Raw genomic sequence first — 21,281 nt, 5'->3', positions numbered from 1 at the left:
GACTCTACAGGCTAAGGAGGCAGCAGTCATACCTCTGGGTTCTATTAGTAACCGGACCATGAACTTCACACCAGCAGGGCTGTCCTCCTCAGGATCCCTGAAGACCAGCCCATCAAGCACCATGCAGAGGACAATGCTTCCAGAAGAGTCTACCTTTATAACTCCACCAGGGCACAGTCCAAGAGTTGTTTCAGTAACAAGAGAAAGAAAAGTCAACAGACAAAAAGTAAATAATTGAATAACAAACATGAGAACAAAGTATTGGGAAGGAAATGGTATGATGGCTGAGATTTGCTTTGGGCCCCTCTCTCGCTCTCCTGACCCTGAACAAAGTAGGGCAGAGGGAAAGGTAGAATCAGAATCAGAGAAAGCCGATAGTTGTTAATGCTGGGTGATAAGGATATAGAGTGTGCTACTAGTCACTCCACATTTTCAAGAATTGTCATTATAAAATGTTTTTTAAGCCGTAATTTGGTATGAACCCAATTTTTGTTTTGAAAATTACACATGAACACACACAAAAAACATAAGGCACCCAGAAAAAAGAAATAAAAATAAAATAAATACATCAAAAAATCTATGTTGGGTCGTGGGATGAAACACACAACTGCTAATCAGAGAGCCAGTACTCAGAGTAAACAGAAGTTCTTTCCACCAAGCCTCAGGCATTCATCAACAGCTACTGGAGCTACCACTGCTTAATTTTTTTTAAATTTTTTTTAAGCTGTACAATACGATGAGTTGATATACACATACATTGTGAAACCACCATGTCTTTAATAACCTACCCACACATACAACATTCCCTGAGCAAGGTTAAGACCTGACCCTGAAAGTACACCCAAATATTACCCACCCTACAGTCCCCACAGGCAGTGGGGCTTTCACGCATAGCTCTTTCCTCAAAGAACGAAAACATTTCCAGATTCTCTACGTAAAGAAACCAGGTCAAGTCAACAATAAGAGAGAGAAAAAAAAAAAAGAGGCAGAAAGATCAAACTGTGACACGCAAGAACACCTTACATTAGATGGATGATAAAAATCTAAACACCGCATCCCATTTATTGGGAAGATACATACTAAAGCTTTATTCTGTATTTCTTTTTCTGTTCTTCCTTTTTTTTTTTTTTCTTAAACTATGTCCTCACTTGCTCTACATTTCATTTTTTTGATCCAGAGGCAGACAAGAAAGTCAGGAAATACCTGAGAAACTCCACGAATGGCAGATAAGGAGGTGGGTTAAGCAATAATACACTGTTCTAGAAATTCCCTTTGATAAAGGCACTGAGTTCTGAGACTAATTACTAGGGATAGTTACAGAGACTGTGGACCTTTTCTGATATCTGTCCCTCAACAAGAAAAAAGATTCTCTGGGCAAAATGTTTTTTATTAGTATGGACATCCACGATACAGATAACAAAATCACTGGCTGAACAGTACAGCTTACGAAGATCTTGCAGGTGAGCTGATAAAGGTCCCCCAAAACAAGGAGATTCTTTTGATCTTACATGTCCTCGGGACACTGTGTTCAGTCATCTTCCCAGAGCAAGGTACTCATTACCCAGATGTTCAGACTCTTGACCTTTGCCCCCTGAGTCATGTATCTTCTCTCTACATGGACACATAAAAGCAGGGGGAAAACTGCCACGTAAGCCAATCCTCTGGGTTAAGGGGGGAAATTATTTACATTCCATTCTCACATCCTTCCTGTCTGAAACTTTTTTTTTTTTTTGGCTGCACTGAGCAGCATGTGGGATCCTAGTTCCCTGACCAGGGATGGAACCCTGTGCCCCCTGCAGTGGAAGCGTGGAGTCTCAACCACTGGATCTCCAGGAAAGTTCCTCTCTGAATGTTTAAAAGAAGCTTGCTTTTCTTAAAAACTGGTCAGTTCCTATCTTATGGATAACATGAATCTTATGATGTTTCTCATTTTGCTGTGCCCACCAGGAATCCCTTAGCCAAATCTAAAACTGGACCGAACCTAAAGATTCAGTGCTTATATCTAACGAGTCTAAGTGTCTGTTATGTGGATCTCAAATCAAAACGTCCATCACCAGCCACGTGAATTCCTTCTTCAAGAGAGACGAGAGTCAGGGATGGGAATACGGGTGATGGCATAATGCTGGTTTTCCCCTGGCACTTCGGATGCGTTCTGTACCATAGTTTATGACACACGACAGGGCAGAATTTGTCCAGACTTGATCAAGAACCACATCCACTAAGAAACTCCTCTTGCCATTCAGTTATCCATAACTTTCAATAGTGTGAATTTTCTCGGAGGGCATGGTCTTTCAAGAGGTCTGTACAAATTCTGGTATCAGGCACTATGAAATGGAAATCAAAATAAATCTGAGGTAATGCGAAATAAACATGAAACAGCAAAAAAAAAAAAAAAAACCCAAGTTTTTTATAGCTATCTACACCTTCTGCTTTAAGTCATAGCTAATTTAATTTGGGGGGCAGGAAAGCAAGACAAGTTTGACCCCAACGTTCAGGCTGTTAGAGCCAAAGTTGCTTTTTTTCTAGGTTTTTGCTTTTCATTCAACACCAAATGGTTTAGCAAGTAATGATTGGTATGAATTTTTTCTGACTGCTTCTTAAAAGTGAATCAAGTAATGAACCAAATTAACAAATCACTACATGAACTAGTTATACTTTGAGAACTAATTATCATATATAGAATAATACTGTAATCTGCACGGACTCCTTTTAGCTTTTACGTAACAGGAAGAGCCTGGCAGAAGCACTTGAGTGAGCTGGGAGTTTCGGCTCATATCTAACTCATGAGCTTATCCCTTGAATCCAGGGATATCAAGAGACAGCAAACCTTGAGTGATGGCAAACTCCATGCCCTGCTCTCTCTAGCCACGTGGCTACTTTTTTGTGATTAGACACCAAAAAATGCCTTCATGGGTTACTGCTATGATTAGTATATTGAATTTTTACAACTCGAGATGCAATTCATAGTAAAAAGCATAGTAATGGGTTGGTGGGGTCCCCTGGATACCTTCACCAATCTGGGACTAGATTAACCCCTCCCTCACAACACACTAAAGCATGTGGCTGGCTAAGTAACCAGTCACTGTCACTGACTGGAATTAGCTAAGACAAGCCTGACAACTCTGTTCCCACTGGTCGACGTGCAATGCTTATCAAGACTTAAGTTACATTTGCTCTCAACTTGTTTGTGCAGCTTGTACTTGGTTCTGTTATTATATAATTTAACAAAATATTAAGTAATAAATGAAATTCAAATCTGAAAAAAAGTGACCTGTTGTTTCTATTAAACTGAAGGCTTTAGAAACACTTGACAAATGAAAATAGCTAAAAATGCTGAAAAATTAGGTGTATTCGAGATAATGTTAATATTCTAAGGGGAAAACATGACTTCTCAATATCTAGACGGATTCAGTACTGAGCTGCTTGGAAAGTTTTGATGTTCTGGATTTAAAGAAATAAAGACTGGACATCACCGATGGTGTGTCGTGACTATGATTTGTGAGGGAAAGACAATTATGGAACACAAACAGAGAACCCATATCCAAAGCAACACTCTTGACACTAAATGAAAGACTAACCGATTCTGAGCGTTGATATTTCTAAGTTTAATAAAATGTTTATGGTGGGCATGTGTCATTTTTCATTATTTCCACTCTCAAATGATTAATCATCCAACTAGGTGGTCCTAATTGTATTTGATAAAGCTTTCTCTAAGGAACTAAAACCAAGGTCTGGACTCTCCCTCTCTATTTTCTTCTTTCCTTGATAAAGAACTTGAACAAAAATGAAAGGGAGACAGTTTGCTTTGATGAAATCTCACCCCCCTTTCAGCGGTCATGTTCTCTGGAGTCTGCACTTCCCTAGGCTCTGCAAAGGAGGCTCCCAGGGCTGCCTGCCTGGTGGCCCAGGTTAAACATTGCCTCTTCTCTCTCCTTTGCATTTACAACCGCCTTTATCTCAAGTCCTAGTATGCTCAGCTAGGAGCTGAGCAAAGTAAGGCTAAGGTCAACTTACACTACAATGGTGTTTCTTTTCCCTAGGATGTTTGCATTTCAGAAGATCTATCTAGGGCTTCCCTGGTGGCCCAGTGGTGGAGAGTCCGCCTGCCTGCCGATGCAGGGGACATTGGTTCGTGCCCCGGTCCAGGAAGATCCCACATGCCGCGGAGCGGCTGGGCCTGTGAGCCATGGCCGCTGAGCCTGCGCGTCCGGAGCCTGTGCTCCGCAGCGGGAGAGGCCACAACAGTGAGAGGCCCGCCTACTGCAAAAAAAAAAAAAAAAAAAAAATCACATGCACTGACCTTTTGTTCCATTGCCTCAAGTATGTTCAATGTGAATATGGGAGCAGGATGCATCAGGCACTGATCAAAGTCTGGACAGTCATGAGAGCCTGTCTTATGACCAATAATGATGTAACCAACCTCCCTGTGAGCTACACCGAGGCCAGAGGGTACCTGGACAGGAAGCTCCCAAGTGCTCTGGCTCAGTGTGTGGTGACCAATTCATAATGCAGCCACTGCCAAGGGAACTTCACTGTCTCCCGGTGGCGATAATTAGTGTGTGTGACCAGACCAACGGCAGAGGACTCCAGAAACACAAACGCTCCAATATAGATACTTACGCCTATAACTGACCTCAGTGGGACTTGTGGCCACATCTCGAGACATACAACATAAACCAGGGTGAATTATGTGACACTTGAGCCAGCAGTGGGAAAAATCATTAATTGTCACATTCTAAGAGCACATCTCTCTGCCTTCCTGAAAAACAGCAAGTTCTAAACTAGCCCCATTTCCCATACCTGATGTTGTAAGAGGTACTTTCAACATCAGCGATGCCGGAGGTCTTTATCAACAGCTGCCCTCTCCATCTGCACAATACCAGAAACCTCCTTAAAGGCAGGACACATATTCGTCGAGTGATTATTATCTATCAAATTCATCTATTTCTCTCAAAACTCTTCGAAGTAGGTATTTTAATCTCCGTTTTTACAAATTAAAAAAACTGGGGCTTGGAGAGCGTGTAGTCCTTATTCGGGAACACCCGTGAGCTGCCACTCACGGCATGAGAACCAAATGCGGAAACTTCCATTTCCAAAGCCTCTGCTTTCCCACTCACTGTAAAGCCTCCTAGTTTTATTCTCAAGTGGTTCACACTTTTCATTTCACCTGCAAAGCATTCCTCCAAAAAGTCTACACACCACTGAAAACTTATACCACCTAATCAAAAATACCCCACAAAAGGTCCTGTATTTTCTTGAAGTTTTTTTTTTGTTTTTTTAACAACGGTCACTGTTGATATTAGCATTTTATTTTTCATTTGCTTAGTTTCTCCAGGGCCGGCTTGGAGCCTTTCGACAAGGCACCAAGGTCTCACCTGCAGACCCGCCCTCACTGAGTGGAACTAATGACAGACACTCCTGCTTTTAGAAACTCATTCTTCAAAGTAGATTCCATTCGTCTTATTCATTTATCCTCCTGTATAAGATGTCAAAGACAAAGTCACAAATGAATTTCTGTCCGCCTTATTTAGTCAAGTTGATTTATAAGCTAAAGCTAAGGATGCAAGGTGGACTGAAGTGGTACAAAACTATTGTGCCTAAGAAATCATTTGCGAGCTTTCCTTTGACACAGCTAGGCATTTTTAAACATCTCCATTTATCTTTCATTTTGACATCCTATTTAGAAAGGTGCCATTACCAAACTACCAAAAATTTATCTGGTTGAAACTAATTAATGACATCATCAATTATTTCAGCAGTCTGCATTGAAACGAAGGCTTAATAAGCACCATGATCATTCAAAATAACAATGGCTGGTTCTCTAATGTTCTGATGTCCAATTATTTTTGCACTGAATGTTACTGAATAGTTGCAGAAGTCAAAGCTTAGCATTAGCTTTCTCAAAAATAAATCCATTTTCCTATTATAAGGGCCTTATTTCAGTAAATTCACCTTAATGGAATCAACTGCCTTCATAGAACTATGAAGAGTACACAAAGCCATTAGACACCTCATCTCAGGTCAAATGGCATGAAAAAGAGGCCAGGATCCTATTGGAAATTAAGATTTATTGCTATTTTCAGAGAACAGGACTGTAGGTCAAACCAGGAAAATACTGTACCATAATATTGCCCTTTATAGGATACCATTAAAAGGCTTTCCACATGTATGAATAAGTACATAAATATAGATTATACGAAATTTCAGGAAATCCTTAAAATCTTCTCCGGGAAAGAACTAGTCAAATATTTTCCTTGGATTTAGGCTGAGTCATAGTTTACAGTATATGTAACGTGCTTTCATACAGTCAATTTTTGTTAACCAGAATCTTAAATTTTAAATGTTCAAATGAGAAGTCTGTTCTTTGAAGAAATTTGGAGGGATATCCATTCTTGATCTATTATTTTAAAATTGGATTTAAAAAAAATATTGTTTTAGCAACACTCCACTCACAAGAGAATGGATATAATTATCTCTGATTGGCTGGTCTAGACAGATAACCACGCGAACACAAAGAAAGAGGAAGGAGGTTGGTATCAGTGGTCTTGGTGTAAATAAGACGGTATGGGGTCTCCAGGGCTATGAGACACACTAGGATTCATGGAAATAATTTTCGTCCCAAACTACAACTACCAGGCCTCAAAAACAGCAGATAGTGTGGCCAACTTTTCTTAACCCCCAACCTTCTTTCATTTCTTTTTAAAAAGAACATGTTTTATATTCCTTACACCAGAATAACAATATTTTCAATGAACAATGAAAGACAGGATATATAACATGGGAAAAAATATTTGCAATACATATATGAAAGGACTAATTTCCCTAATTTAAAATGAGCTCATGTAAGTCAATATGATAAAGACAAAGAACCCTGTAGGGAAGAAAAGGAGCAAAAAGAAAGAGGAAGGAGAAGAGGAAGAAGACAGTACACAATAAAGCATAAGAGCAGACAATTTACAAAAAGAAATATGAATGCCCAAGGAACCTATAGAAAGATACGAAACCTGTTATTAAAGATAAGCAGGTGAAAACATAGAGGTAGCATTTTTAACTTATCAGATTGGCAAAAATGTTAAAGCCTTGTGATTTACAGTGGTGATGGGGGTGTGGGAAAGACACAACCTTGGGAAGAGAAAACCAATCTGTGTAGCCCTTCTAGAGTACAATCGGCAATTCTTACCAAAGTTAAAGATGCACACATCCTCTGACTTAGCCATCTCACTGCTAGGAATGTAACCTACTGACATATCATCAGGAGGTTTATTTACAAAAAGGCGAACTGTAATAACTCCAGTAGGTAACTACAACTCCTCCCCACAAATACTTGGCAATTACTAAACTAGCCAGAAGACAAAGGTAAAATCAATTACTACACGTCCATAATGTGGATGAAATAATGAAATCCTGTACATATCATATTAAAGTAAATAAGGAAGATCTGTGCGTTGACAGGAAAGAGCTCTAAAAAAGTAATAGGAAAAGTAAAAAAAAAAAAGGCTATAGAAAATATGTACAACTGAATCCCTTTATTATAAAATTGTAAAAAGCAGAGAGCCAGAAAGATGCAGATATATGCCCAAAACATTTTTTTTCCTGGAAGAAATCACAAAAAATGTAACAACAGTCACATTTGAGGAGAGGCTTTTACTTCTCTTTTTGTACCTTTTGATACCATTTGTATGTTAGCCATGTACACGCACTGTTTTTTATTTATTTTCAACGTCATCATGGGTTACCTGAATGTAAGATTATGGACAATTCTCTCTCTCTTTACATTTGAAATCTAATTTTAAAAAGTGTTAAAGCTATAAGCCTTTAAAACTCCTGAACCTCCCAAAATATATTTAATGAGCTAAAAGGTTTTTCAGGAGAGTTCTGAGGGAGAAAAACTCAAAATAAGAAATGAAGTAGAGAAAAAGAAGGCAGCACAGACAGATCAAGTTATCAACTTGGGTTCAAGGTCAAGGCTGAGTACTTGTCCCTTTCTAATGTTTTAAACAAAATGATGAATTATGCATTGCATGGTGTTAGGGAGCAAGAAACTGCTCTGAAATCCAGCAGTTCATAGCCATGGAATGCAGAAAACAACCCGGAGGGAAAAATCTTTAAAAAGCTCTTCTGGAAGGTCTACTCTTCTAAATTCACAAGAAGGCAGTAAAGAAATGCACTAGCAAACAACCACTACACACACATAAAACCATAACCCTATATATTGTGAAATCCTTTGGCAAATATTTATAAAGCGTCAGAGATAAATCTCAGATTGAATTACTTCATGTGCAATTACAATTCTAGGTTGTACCAAATATTTTCACAAGCATTCAACAAAAAGCCTGGGATGTCATCTGGTTGGATGGCATTTCATAAATGTAGCATGCACCAATTCCTGATTATCCAGGAATTTATCTAAGGTTTAAGAGGCAAACAATAAAAAAGAAAATGAAAGAAAGTTAATCTTCAACAGTCCCTTAGGGATAAGTCACCATATGGATAACACAGGTTATCAAACCATACAGTGTTCAAAGTCTGAGGAAAATGATTAAGTACCATCAAGGGAAAAAATAAAAACCACTCCAAAATATACACATCATGTGCTACTGCTTGGCTGAATGAAAGAAAAATAAAGGTTCTGAGAAAAGGGTGAGCTTTTTTCTCCCTGTGCCAGTTATGAATTTACTGTGTGTCTGCCATAAGTTCACCCTTTACTGCCTGATCTGCATAAATGGATCTGGGCCCCTGAGAAATTTTTTCACTTGCTCGCTTGCATGATGCTGTTAACCTGTGTCAGCAAGAGATGCTGGAAAGACACTGCTGGAGGAAGGCCCCGTGCCTCCTGGTTCCGGCGCACTCCTTGGCAGCCTCCTGCCGTTATGAGCAGCTTCGCTGGCACCCGTCTACTGCTTTTGTAGTGGAGTATCCCCGTCCACATCTCCCTGTGCACAGCGTTCCCCGGCACCCCAAAGGATGGATGGTGCCTTTTCAGCAAGTTCCACCAGCCTGGCACCACAGCAATTTCTCTGCCATACAGTGGGCCGCAGCCAGGAGCGTTCTCTCCAGCAAGGTCTGGATCGGGTATGAGGTGTGGCCTTTGCCTCAGGGGCCCAAGGGCCGGTGGTTGCTCCCTATTATCTATTATTTCTGTATTCTAGAGCTCTGTTTACTTCTTATTAGCCAGGCATCATTGCTCCAACCCCTTGTCATAGCTAATAACTCTCAATATTTAACTGCTGCCCTGTTCAAACTACTTTATGGTATCTGCCCCCTGACTGCACTGACTGACACACTCTCTTTGTCTACCAGCGTTCCTGCTGCAGGCCCCATGGCAAACTACACAAGTGAAAGAAAGAGCAAGAATTTGCATTTTTCCATTTCTGTCCCTGGCTGCATGGCCTTAAACTACCTACATTCTCTCATCCTCAGTTTGCTCACCTCTCAAAAAAAAAAAAAATATATATATATGTATATATAATGTATCATTGTGTTATTTATAATATTAATGCTGTGAGGAGTAAGTTAAGCTAGCATAGGCAAACCACGAATCCAGTACCCAGCCCAGACAATTTGACATGTCTTGAGTTATCCACACCCAGCACCCTGACACATGGAGAGCTTGAGCCCAAATCTGCCGAATACTCCATGCTCCAAAGATCAGGAGAGGTTATCCGTTCAGAAAACAAACACAGCAAAAAAAGAAAGAAAAAACCCCATACTCATACTCCTCACTTTTCAAGTTATTTTCACAATAAAATTCTAAGTAACAGTCATAGAAGGGCAGAAAGTAAGAAGCACTGATTTTTCATTGTATTAAAACTTCTCCCACTTAGATGAAAATCACTTCAGGGAGAAAATCTGGTTATCCCTTGAGGATTTCCTGGTTAGATTAGACCTGGGCAATTTTAAGGTTAAATTCCACGTCATGAAAAAAAAGACTTTTTTTGGAGTATGGTGGGAGGAAGGAAAAGAACAGTAGGGAGAGGCACTCTCTTGTAGGTTAAGGGTTGTCATCATTCCGCACCTCTCCCTCACCTTCTCACATAAACGTGGTCACCAAGTCCCACCAATTCTATTCCACAGACATCTCCTAAATGGAATATGTCCTCTCTTGCTTGGAACCACTGTCACTGCCTACACCCTGGCCTTCAGAAGGGATCACGTGGGTTATTACAATCCAGTGGGTTATTACAATCCAGGGAGATATAAGATCCTCCCTGCCATCAAAGTTTAGTAGCTTAGAGATAGGATAACATTATTTAAACCTCCCCCCAGCCCCTGTGACACCATCATGCTCCTACAGGAGACCACTCTTCCAGCCTCTGCATTCTGGTCTCCCTCAGTGACTCAAGGAACCCCAAAGTGTCAGGCTGTTTCAGGGCTCCAAGTCTTCACAGGGGCTGTGAACCTGGCCTAGAATGCCTCGTGTAGGCCCCACTCCCGTTCCCTGGCAAGTCCTGCTCACCCTAAGGCCCCTGGCAGAGGTCTCCTTGAAGACAGGATTAGTTCCACTGAAATGGACCTACATTCCAGATCTTGAGCTCCCCTAGGGCAGAGACCAGCTCGTACTCGTCTTTGAACGTCTGGCCATTACATGGAAGCAGCAGCAAGTTTACTCATGACTGGGAATGATAATACCTACCTTATGCAGCAGCTGTGAAGGAGAGAGATAAGGCCTAACCATTGTGAGCAGCTAAAGGACATAATACAGATAATGAAATATACAGGTTTAGATCAGAGCTCTCTGCAATGATTTCATGCTATGAAAAATAGCTGAAGGCTTTACATTATGATTCCTAATCATATAGCCATTCACTTGGTGAACAAACATTTATCGAATGCTTACTTTATGCTAGGTGCAAATTTACTTTTATCATAAACCATCACATGAGTCAGGACAGTAGTGGACTCAGTGTAGAAAACAGGATAATTAAACTGAATTTAAAATCTCTATGAGATTACAGATATTATTACAATATTAAAGATTACAGTATTATTTTAAAATGTTGGGAGAAAAAAGTCAATGATCCAAAGCTGATGGCATACCAGGAACTGATTTATTTTCTATTTCTGTATAATCAGTGTCTATAGTATTTTTAGTTGCCAGGGGATGCTCTTTTCAGAGGCTCCGCTTTTCCCTAGTTTGAGCCAAAATGACAAACCACAGGGATTCTGAAAAGATAGCACTCAGGATAACTGGGCTAGTCCAGACGTTTAATTATTAGCCCCTAATAATCTTCCTCCAGAAGATTCCTGCCCTGGTTCCCTATCTCCAGGCCCTCCCCTCTCCCACTCATTCTTCTTACTCATGATACTACATTCCTAGGTTCCTCATCTTCCCTGCCCACTTAGAGAGGGCACTGGCTTCTACCTTTTTAATTTGGTGGCTGCAAACATATTCTTTATTTAAAAAAAAAAAAAAGTGAAAGCTTTCCGTGAAAAAATCTTCCAAACAACGCACTTCAGTAAATTTTGAACCAATCTGTTAAAAACGTAAAAATGTACTCACTGTGTGCCAGGGACCTGGACTACCAAGATGCGTGGAACACAGTCCCTGCCCCAAGGAGTTCACAGTCCATCTCAAGGGAGAAACATGTAATGCAATCTACTAAGTGATGTATGGAAAAGAGCATGACTGCGCACGCCTGGAGGCCAGGACGCATGAGGTCACCTTATATTGGTTGGCCAAAAAGTTCGTTCAGGTTTTCCTGTAAGATGTTACGGAAAAACCCGAATGAACTTTTTGGCGAACCCAATACATAAGAGGTGCTCAGCTCACCAGATACCAGCTGCGTTGGTCCTGGGCTGATAGAGCCATCCCTTCTGGTCCCCGACTCTGCTCTGCGTTGTCACAGGGGATCAACATGCTGGATTCAACCAATGGGAGGCGCTGGCAGAAGACTGGAGAGCAGAAGCTGCCAGGGGTACTTCTCACCTTCCTGTCCCGGATCTCCTTTGTGGCTTTGGCTTTTATCTGCCCCTGAGCTCCAATAACAGCCTCCACAACTTTTCCCTCCAGCCTGAGACTAGTAATGACTTCCTGCTGGGGCTCATCTCTAGGCTTCTTCAGTGGGCTCCCTGCTGCACCATCACCTGTGGAAGGAACTTCACTAAATACCCTCTATTGTAAATAAAAGTGGCTTCTGTTTTCCTACTTAGGCCCTGACTAGCCAGTTACACTATAATGTGCTGATAATTCACTTTGACTCTCAAAAGCAGTCATGCTCCGCTGGAATTCAAAGTTGAAACTTGAGGAAAGCTAAGATTTTCAATAATAATACTAATACCTTCATTTGGCCCAGAAGAGTCAACTTTGTTAAACCCTAGAAATGTTTTGGTTTATACAGGAATTCCTTGAAAATGGATCCAATGCCTTAATACATATTTTCCTTAAGGCTGAATCACCTTCCTGGGATGCGATGATGTAAATGTTCTGTATCTGTTCTGCCCACCATGGTAACCACCAAGCATGTGTAGCTCTTGAGCACCGGGATGTGGTTAGCATGACTAAGAAACAGAATGTTTAATTTTATTTAATGTGCTTAAATATCTGCAAGTGGCCAGTGGCTGCAGGACTGGACAGCAGAGGTCTAGCATATGGTCATCTCCATTGTGGGGAAGAACTCCTGCTGCGGGTGTTTCTGTGGGCGTTGGCAGGGAACAGGTGGATACAGAGAGAAGCACTGTAGAACTATCAGCCCTTTTGTTCATTCTATTTACGATTTAAAAATATAACAACCCCTGGCCTACCAGATCTCCAACCACAGGAACACACAATTTACTCAGATAACTTAGTTAACAAACTTTCAGAGAATAAACCTCCTTTGAACACAATGGTAGCTTGAGAATGAAGGTCTGGAGAAAATGTTGGCTGGTGAGAAGTATAGGGCTCAGTCCATTAAGAGGAGGAGCTCTCCGGAATTGTAAATAACATTAGAATCTTGCTTTGTGTTCCCTATTCTTCAACCCAATGGGAATAACCTCCTGCTTATTCCCTACTGCATTGTCCCAGTCCAGTCCTTACTTTCTTTCCAAGAGGATTCTCCTAGAGTCTTCCCAGGGCCGTGTGGTTTTCACACGACATATCTCCACCTATCCCGGAACTGCTCCAATTGTAAGAGGCATTCCCTTTGATCTAGACCGGTGATGGCTAGTTTCTGGGTTACAAACATTCACTTTCACATCTCTGACCTTTATGTGGACATCATCAAAGTAAATGACATCAGGTTCCTGCTTCTCCTGAGAATTCTGCTCCCAGAAGTAAATGCTAAAGGTTTAAGAAGGTGACTCTCCCAGCCCACTAGACTGATATTATCAAACCATTGCTGAATAGCACAAAATCACTTACTATCAACAGTACTTAACTGCAGGGAATCGTTTCAGTATATCCGTGGGAATATAAAAATATTAAAAGGACAGTTTTACATGAATAGACTTTAAAAGTACCACAGCTTCCAGAACCCTAATGCCCCAAAGACTTGGCCATATTATCCTGAGAACCAAATAAAAGTATACTTCATAAATGTACAAGAATCTTAGCAATACAAAACCGTACTGAAAAATTCTACTGTGAAATGTGGGCTATGAACTGCTGTGATTGGAGACTTCCGTAATTGTTTAGTAATTTGTGCAATTTAAATGAGAATTACAGGATTAACTAGCAAAGTAGGAAGTAGTTAGTTTACATGGTAACTGTAACGATAACAATGTATTCTAGTTTGCTTTACTCATGTTTACATGAGTCACTCACAATAGACCATCACACTTCCAGCATGAATAAGCATTCCGTTACACTCATTTTTCTTCTCAACATTTTCGAAAAAGCAAAAAATATACTATCATTAGGATGGGAATCACACTCTTATGTTGCCAGTCACAACGTAAGAAAAGGTGAAGACAAGCAACAGTGGGGAAGCCAGCTAGTCCGTGCAGAGTATTGCATCTTGGTGGACTTACCACAGTCCAAGGCTGGCCCTTGAACCTTGCAATTCATAAATATGGTGATCAAGAGAGGGTTCAGGCTAACCAAACTCAGGGTGACAGTAAAGTAAAAATGTCAATTTAATACCATCATGTAGACTGGATGGTGGATGCTGATATCTGCTGATCCTGTGTCTCCTGGAAAGTATAATTCATGAGGAACCCAAATTATAATCAGAAGGATGCATCACGGGCATGGAAGGGTAGTGTGTTTTGTGGCTTCCTGTATGGCCCGACACTGCACTGTGAGGTTAAGGTAGGTTCGGGGTGGGGGGGACTTCCCTGGTGGCGCAGTGGTTAAGAATCCGCCTGCCAGTGCAGGGGACGCGGGTTCCAGCCCTGATGCGGGAAGGTCCCACATGCCACGGAGCAACTAAGCCCGTGCGCCACAACTACTGAGTCTACGCCCCTAGAGCCCGTGCTGCGCAACAAGAGAAGCCACCGCAATGAGAAGCCTGCACAACCCAATGAAGAGTAGCCCCCGCCCGCGGCAACTAGAGAAAGCCCGTGTGCAGCAACGAAAACCCAGCACAGCCAAAAATATTAAAAAAAAAAAAAAAAAAAAGGTAGGCTCAGGGGTGTTCAGTGGGGAGGGCAAGACCACAGTCTGAGTCAGGTTGGGAACCTAACCATTTGATTTCAAAAGCCCACAGATGGCCCCACCACTGGGATAAGATCCATACGGAGACCTGCTGATACTATACGAGGGGCAGGGGACCTTCTCCCGTAGAGAGGCCAGCATGGCCTCTCCAAGTTCCAGTCTGCTAAATTCCCCTTCAAACAGATCCCTTCTCAGACTAGCATGCCAGTACCTTTAACTAAGTTATAATTCTGCCCTAGAAGCCATTTAATCTCTTTACTTACTTTCTCTATCTTTGCTGTGATTCATTCATTACAGAGGTGTTTTATAGTTTCTTTGGGGGTCTTATCTTTTTATCCAAGTCAGAAAGTGGAAGGGATCTCCCTGTTGGCCCTCATGAGGGTACACACACCACATTTAGGGTAGGAGCCAACAACTCCACAGGGAGATGAAGTCTTTACGAATTTCAGGGAAGGGGGACAGACAGCTTTAAAAAAAAAAAAAAAAGAAGCCGCACAGAAAACTCCAACCACAACTGATATTGAAAGAAGCATATTTTTAGAAAACCATTAAACACCAAAAATACAAGCTAACAGACCTCAGACATGGAGAATGAGCTATCCTATTACACTCTACTTTGACATTTTAAATCTCTTTGTTCCTTTTATGTCTAAAATGTGTTGGGGCCTTCTGGTGAGACTCTAGTTTCAAAACCCAAAGAAATCTATCTTTAGATCTGTTGACTCAGCACAAGGCTAGAACTTGGATTTTGGTATCAAATACCGAAGGGTTTCACCAAGCCGGTGCCCAGGGGCCTTTGTAAATCCACAGTCAGCCTTCCAACACTTTTTCTCGGCAGCTCATGGAATCTTCTAGTCTCATCCACCTCTGAGAAATCAAAATGATACATATAAGGATGTACCTAAAGTGGAGCAGTCATCTGTCAGGTCTCAAGAACTGTGGTCAATGGCACCATCTAAAATAGTGATGCATCTATTAAGCCCATTTAGTTTATCATGAACCTGACTTTCAGCTTTGCTTTAATATCAAACTCTTGCCTTCTGACCCCACAGAGGTATGCAATTCTGTGTAACCAATTCGGGATTCTCCGTTAGAAGCACTGAGTTTTTGCCAAGAATGCTTACCCAGAAAATCAGGGGCAGCTTGAGACCATGAGGGTCTCGAATGCCACCTTCTATTTCTGCACAACCAGGAGAGTTAAGCAAGCTTGAACGTTAGCTTAATGAAAGCCTCCGAGCACTAACAGGGCTTAGTCTGTGTTATAAATTCTCCAAAGGGTGTTTTGATCCCCTCTGATCCATTCTGCATGCAGCTGCTGCACTTCACCTTGGGGCTGCCATCGCTCTCCTGGTATGAGCCAGCCATGAACTCTCCCCACTGCTCCAGGAGGAAAAGTTTCCAGATGCCCAGAGAGAGGCAAGCTGCCGGGGGACTAACACTTCTTCCATCTGAGGGCTGAAGTCACATGTTTATGTGAGGTTTAAACAATTCAGTTCCAATGCGGTTAAGGACCATGAGAAAGAAAATTAGGAGTAGCCTCTCTTTAAAAAATCACTAACTTCCACTCTCCAACCTGAGTAAGAGCCTCTTTCTAACTCAGGGAACTTTTCATTGCTGGGTCTCTGACTGCTACCTCCTTGGGAGATGAACATTGCTACAAAACATTCTGCCTTTACAAAGTAGACAGCAGGTGGGTTGTACACACTTGGGGATCTTTCCACCCAAGCCTTATCTCACACACACACACACACACACATACACACACACACACACGTAATCACACTTGTAAGTCAAATACATTAACTTTCAACTGATTTTATGGATATGCTACATACTGACATAGGTTGCCATAGCAGCAGGAAAACAGTGGGCCTTGTGGATGGACTCCAGACTTCTAGGTCCACAGCTGGTGCACAAGTGGAGGTGACAGGAAGAGTGATCACATGAGAGCTTTGCCTTATCTTTTGCGGGGAGGCTGAGAAGGTACAGAAATCACTAAGACTGCAAAGCTGACGCACTTGCACATTCAGTGGCTGGGTGTGTTGCTTACATCTTAAGGCACTGGAAAATATATTAAGAAACCGTAATATCAAGAGTAAGATGAAAAAACAGAGCGAATTACACTGCTTAAGAACAAACATTACAAGTTTTTGTAGTGGAGCAATTCACAAACCTAGAAACTATATCCTGGCTAGTTCCAGACTAATATGACGTAGGTAACTCTTGTTTTCCATGCAACTCATCCTCTTCCTCAGATAAACGCTTCTCACCTTGGTGCATATTATGGTCCTTACCTACAAGGCCAAATCAACACTTGCAAAGACATTCACCTCTCCTAATTTCTGAAGACAAGAAGACTTTTTGTTTTCTGTCTTTTAATATTAAGATCCAATTTCTTTATTCATCCTCTTTCCAAATCTTACATTTTAATAAGCACCACTCAATCCCATTGCCAAAAAAGTTAATTGTAACATGGCTTAGTACATACAAGGCATGAATGTAAATCTGGTAGCACAGTCCACACTCTATGAAACATGAATTGGGTTTTCACACATAAAGAAACTTGCCCCAAATCACACAGCAGGTTGAATTGGTAGGGCTGAGATTCAAGCATAGGCTTATTGGACTCTCAAACCACTGTAACATATTCCTCCCTGGAACGGAGCAAATAATATTTTAATGTGCCGCTGCTGATAAAAGGTATATGCCGTATACATGTGCAGATTTCAGAATACATTAACTCTCAAAGGCCCTTTCACAAATATACTCTTAAAGCTACTCTGTGATGTCCCTAAAGCAAAGATCAGTATTCAAACTTCACAAAGAGAAACACACATATGGAAGAGTTAAGCCAGGGTTTCTCAGCCTCAGCACTATCGACATTTGAACAGGATGATTTTTAGTTTGGGGGCTGTCCTGTGCATTGCAGGACGTTAGCAGCATCCCTGGCCTCTACCCGTCAAATGCCAGCAGCACATCTTCCCGCCCCAGCTGCATCCATCAAAACTATGTCCAAATGTCCCTTGAGGGGTAAATCACACCCCAAGGAAAGCGACTGAGTTAACTGCCTGGTTAAAGGCTATACTGATAACCAGGAAAGAATTCTACTAAATCCTAGTTTAATGGAGATTTCTCTTATACCAAGCTACAGCTCCTTAAGAGAAAGCACTTGTTAGACTGGATGAAATATCTCAGAATTCAGAATGTGACCACCTCTGCTTCACTTCACAGTATATGATTACTCTCTCTCAGCTTTTACACTAAGGTATACGTCTCCAGCGTCTTCAACCACTGTTCATATAGTTTCTAGACCCTCTCCAAAACCTGATTACTCCATTCTGGACACACACTTAAACATACACACAGAAATATGCACAACATTGCCACAGGAAGAAAAAGCAGTAGCAACAACGAAAGACTAAAAGGCGGCACATGCAATTTACAGTCAGGCTCTGTTTTTAAGCACTTCTCCTGAATAATCTAATTTGATCCTTAACATTTTCAATGGCCATAGGAGGGAAGTATTATTATCTGCATTTTATGAATGAAGAGACTGAGGCACAGAGCGCTCAAATAACCTGCCCAAGGGCAGGCTCCAAAGTCCTTGTTCTTAATCACTATCTACAGTGCTTCAAAGAACTGTGGGATTATCACCTCCTTGGTTCTAAATTCTCTGTCTCTACTAGTGTGTGTTTTGTTGTCCAGCTGTATCAAACTCCCTCATTAAGGCACACTGCGGGCACCTTATTCAAGTCTGACATCACCCTACTGATCAGCCCTCTTCAGGTATAAGACACAAATCCACTTACCTATACTATTGTCCACCCACTTTGTCCACCTTGAGTACAGCACACACAGCTCTTTGTTAAATGTTTTTCCAGAGCAGACATGTCGTATCTATGGCATGTCCTGATATACTAGTTCAGCAACTATCGAAAAAGAAAGGTCAACTGGAGATGAGTGATGCTAGATACTGATCACCACCACGATTTTTTAAGTGGTCCCAATCTATCTTTTCAAAAATGTGATCTATTAGTCTGCTAAACAGCAACATACACTCTGCAGCTAAAGTTTCCAGAATTTACCATCTCCCCGGTTTTCAAAACCTAAGTTGTCTGGCATACTTCCTTCTCTCCATGATTTTCTCAAGATCACCCCCAAATGGTTTTAGCATCACACTGGCATGTCCTTTCAACATCCTCAAGAATTCCAGTCACTTCAAGCAGCTAGGGTTTAGAGAGGTTTAAGGAGGAGGCCAAGGCATCCTTGCTTTGCTTGGGAAGCTGGGTGGGTGTTCAGTGTCATAGAGGTGGCAAAAATGATGAGGGAGGGTGTGAGCCACACTCGGTCCTGGAATAGATACTGTAGTCTGTGGTCTTCTAAGAAGGTGGCATGTTCTCTTGTATATTATATGACATCCCAACAGATGATCCAGCAGATGGACTCTCAGAATTGGCTGCCCCTGGTGAGACACACTGAGGATTTCCCATCTAACAAGAAAAGCTTAGCGTTCAGAGTGTGCCTTTCATGACCTTACCATTCCTAACAAACAGGTTCAACATGAACCTAAGTGCTAGCAGAAATTTAAAATCATTTCACATAGCATATAAAATACTGCTGGAGTGCACTCAGACATTCAACCACTGGACGTCCACGGACCCAGCTGCTTGGTGTTACAATTAGAGAACAGCCAAGCTGTCCTTGATGAGGAGAAGAATCTGCACATCCAGAACCAGAAGGGCTTCAGGGAAGAAGGCAGGAGAAAGTCCCTCCAAATCAGCAACTATTAGGCAGCCTCAGGTATCAACAGGCTCATGTTAGTTAATATTTGAAAACCACAAGCTTCCAAAGTAAATGCATTATTCCTTGAACTTTGATATTTTGGTACTGGGGCAATGCAGAGCGTTTAAAACTCCTTAAAAATCTTCTTTGAACCCAGAACCACCTCTGGATTATTTCTCACAGAAAAATCAACACTATATTAGGAGCAATTGGGGCCACATGGGAAAAATTACAAACCTTAAATGTTACCTTGTATTATAAATTAAATTAACCAACTGTGAAATTTGGAGATTATGTAACCTTGCTGAGGCTGTTTCTTCATCACAAAACAGAGATGATAATACCTCTACCTCTCAGCATTATTGGGAAAAACAGAATGAGGTAGCAGGTGCAAAGCATCTCACTTAAATGTTCAGCTCTGTTACAACTATTAGGTAAAACTTGAATCAAAATTAAAATTTAATTATCCCTTTAGATTTTAGACATATTTTCCCATGCTCACCACCTGAGGGGGCTGTTCCAAGTACCCCAGTGGACTTAAGGCCATTTCTGTCAATATCACAGTCTGTTTCCCAAAGAAATGGGATCCCAAGGTGTTACCTCTCACAGGAGGTGTTTGATCAGTTAAACTCAAAGCAAGCTGAGTTTACCCATTAGCCCATGAGCACAAAAACAGTGGTACTAGGAGTTCAATGTGTAACTCATTAAAAATTCTAAAAAACATTTTAATTATTCCACTTGGAAGTGATTTCTTTCTAGAGTAGTTTCCTTTATAGAGCTAAAGAAGTCAGTTGCAAAGCACTTTACTCTTTCTTTCTGTTACAGAGCTTGTCTACTGCATTAGAGTCTGTATCTTCAAAAATGAAGGAAGTGTAAAGATACTCTTCATACCTCTATAATTCATATTTGGAACTTCATAATTCAGTTTACATTTTCCTGTCATCCTTTATGCTACAGGGGAGTCTTCAGCCTGCCTTTTCAGCACAGTCAGTGTTTCTGGTGGTGATACCTGTCTGTTGCACTATGTCCTTAGTAAAACAGCAATAATCACAAGACTATGCTTCTCCTGCCCTCTACCTCCCCATCCCTCTTGGAAGAAAATAATTTGCCTGCACCATACAAACTGCTATGCATTTGCTGACTAACTTCTTACATTAAAAAGCAGTTTTAATTAAGAGCAGATTTTTAAAAGAAGCTCACTATTTCTACATAAATTTAAAAGTGACAATCAGTTCAACAGGGTCAATAGACCTTAGGTCTCCTGGTTCCCGTTACAACCTAAGTAACATCTACACATAGCAAACTCAAATAGGAGGGGGGGGGGGAAAGCAAGTGCCATGCATTCTCTCGGTGTATTTACTTCCGCAAATTCCACAAGAGCAGTTACCTGGCCATAATAAATAGAAAGCATGGCTGTGGAGTAAACATGCCCACTCCAAATCACAGGGAGCACGTGCTTCCTTCTGGCACTGAGCGCAGATCTCACTCACCAGCTCGCTCCGAACCAGCCAAAGAAGTTGGCTGAAGGACCTTTTTGTACAGGGACTGGAATCTGAGAAAGTGAGTAGTTCCCCAAAACTGAGTAACCAAGCTGTAAATATAACCCCACTACCTCAAAAACCTCCATTAGGAAAGCCGGATAACCCCAAACCGAAACCACCCCCTGGATCCTTGGCTGTCAAAAGCACCCCGCAACATTCAGAGCATTTGTTGACGCAGCCTATCCCGATCCACTGTTTTATCAACTACCCTGTGAGCGTTCTCAGGTGTCAACAGCTATTGCCTGTTTGATCATCAAGGCGGATTTAGTAAAAACTAAGAGTCCCTTCACTTCGCTGTAGAAGGAATGGCAACGACTGCGGTACCGAGTGTCTTCTGCAAGGCAAGGGAGGCTGTTTCTCCCGGCTTTTAACCAGGTCCCACCGTC

At 41.5% G+C, this 21,281-nt stretch overlaps 1 protein-coding gene across 4 annotated transcripts in view; it reads right to left on the bottom strand.

Moving 5' to 3' along the window:
• The window catches only part of SGMS1 (sphingomyelin synthase 1), a 291,776-nt gene that overhangs the window by 72,945 nt on the left and 197,550 nt on the right, over positions 1-21,281 (bottom strand). The window lies entirely within an intron of this gene.

Source organism: Stenella coeruleoalba (genome assembly GCF_951394435.1).
Source record: "Stenella coeruleoalba genome assembly, chromosome: 16".
Taxonomy (NCBI): Eukaryota; Metazoa; Chordata; class Mammalia; order Artiodactyla; family Delphinidae; genus Stenella; species Stenella coeruleoalba.
This window is presented reverse-complemented; position numbering and strand designations above follow the sequence as displayed.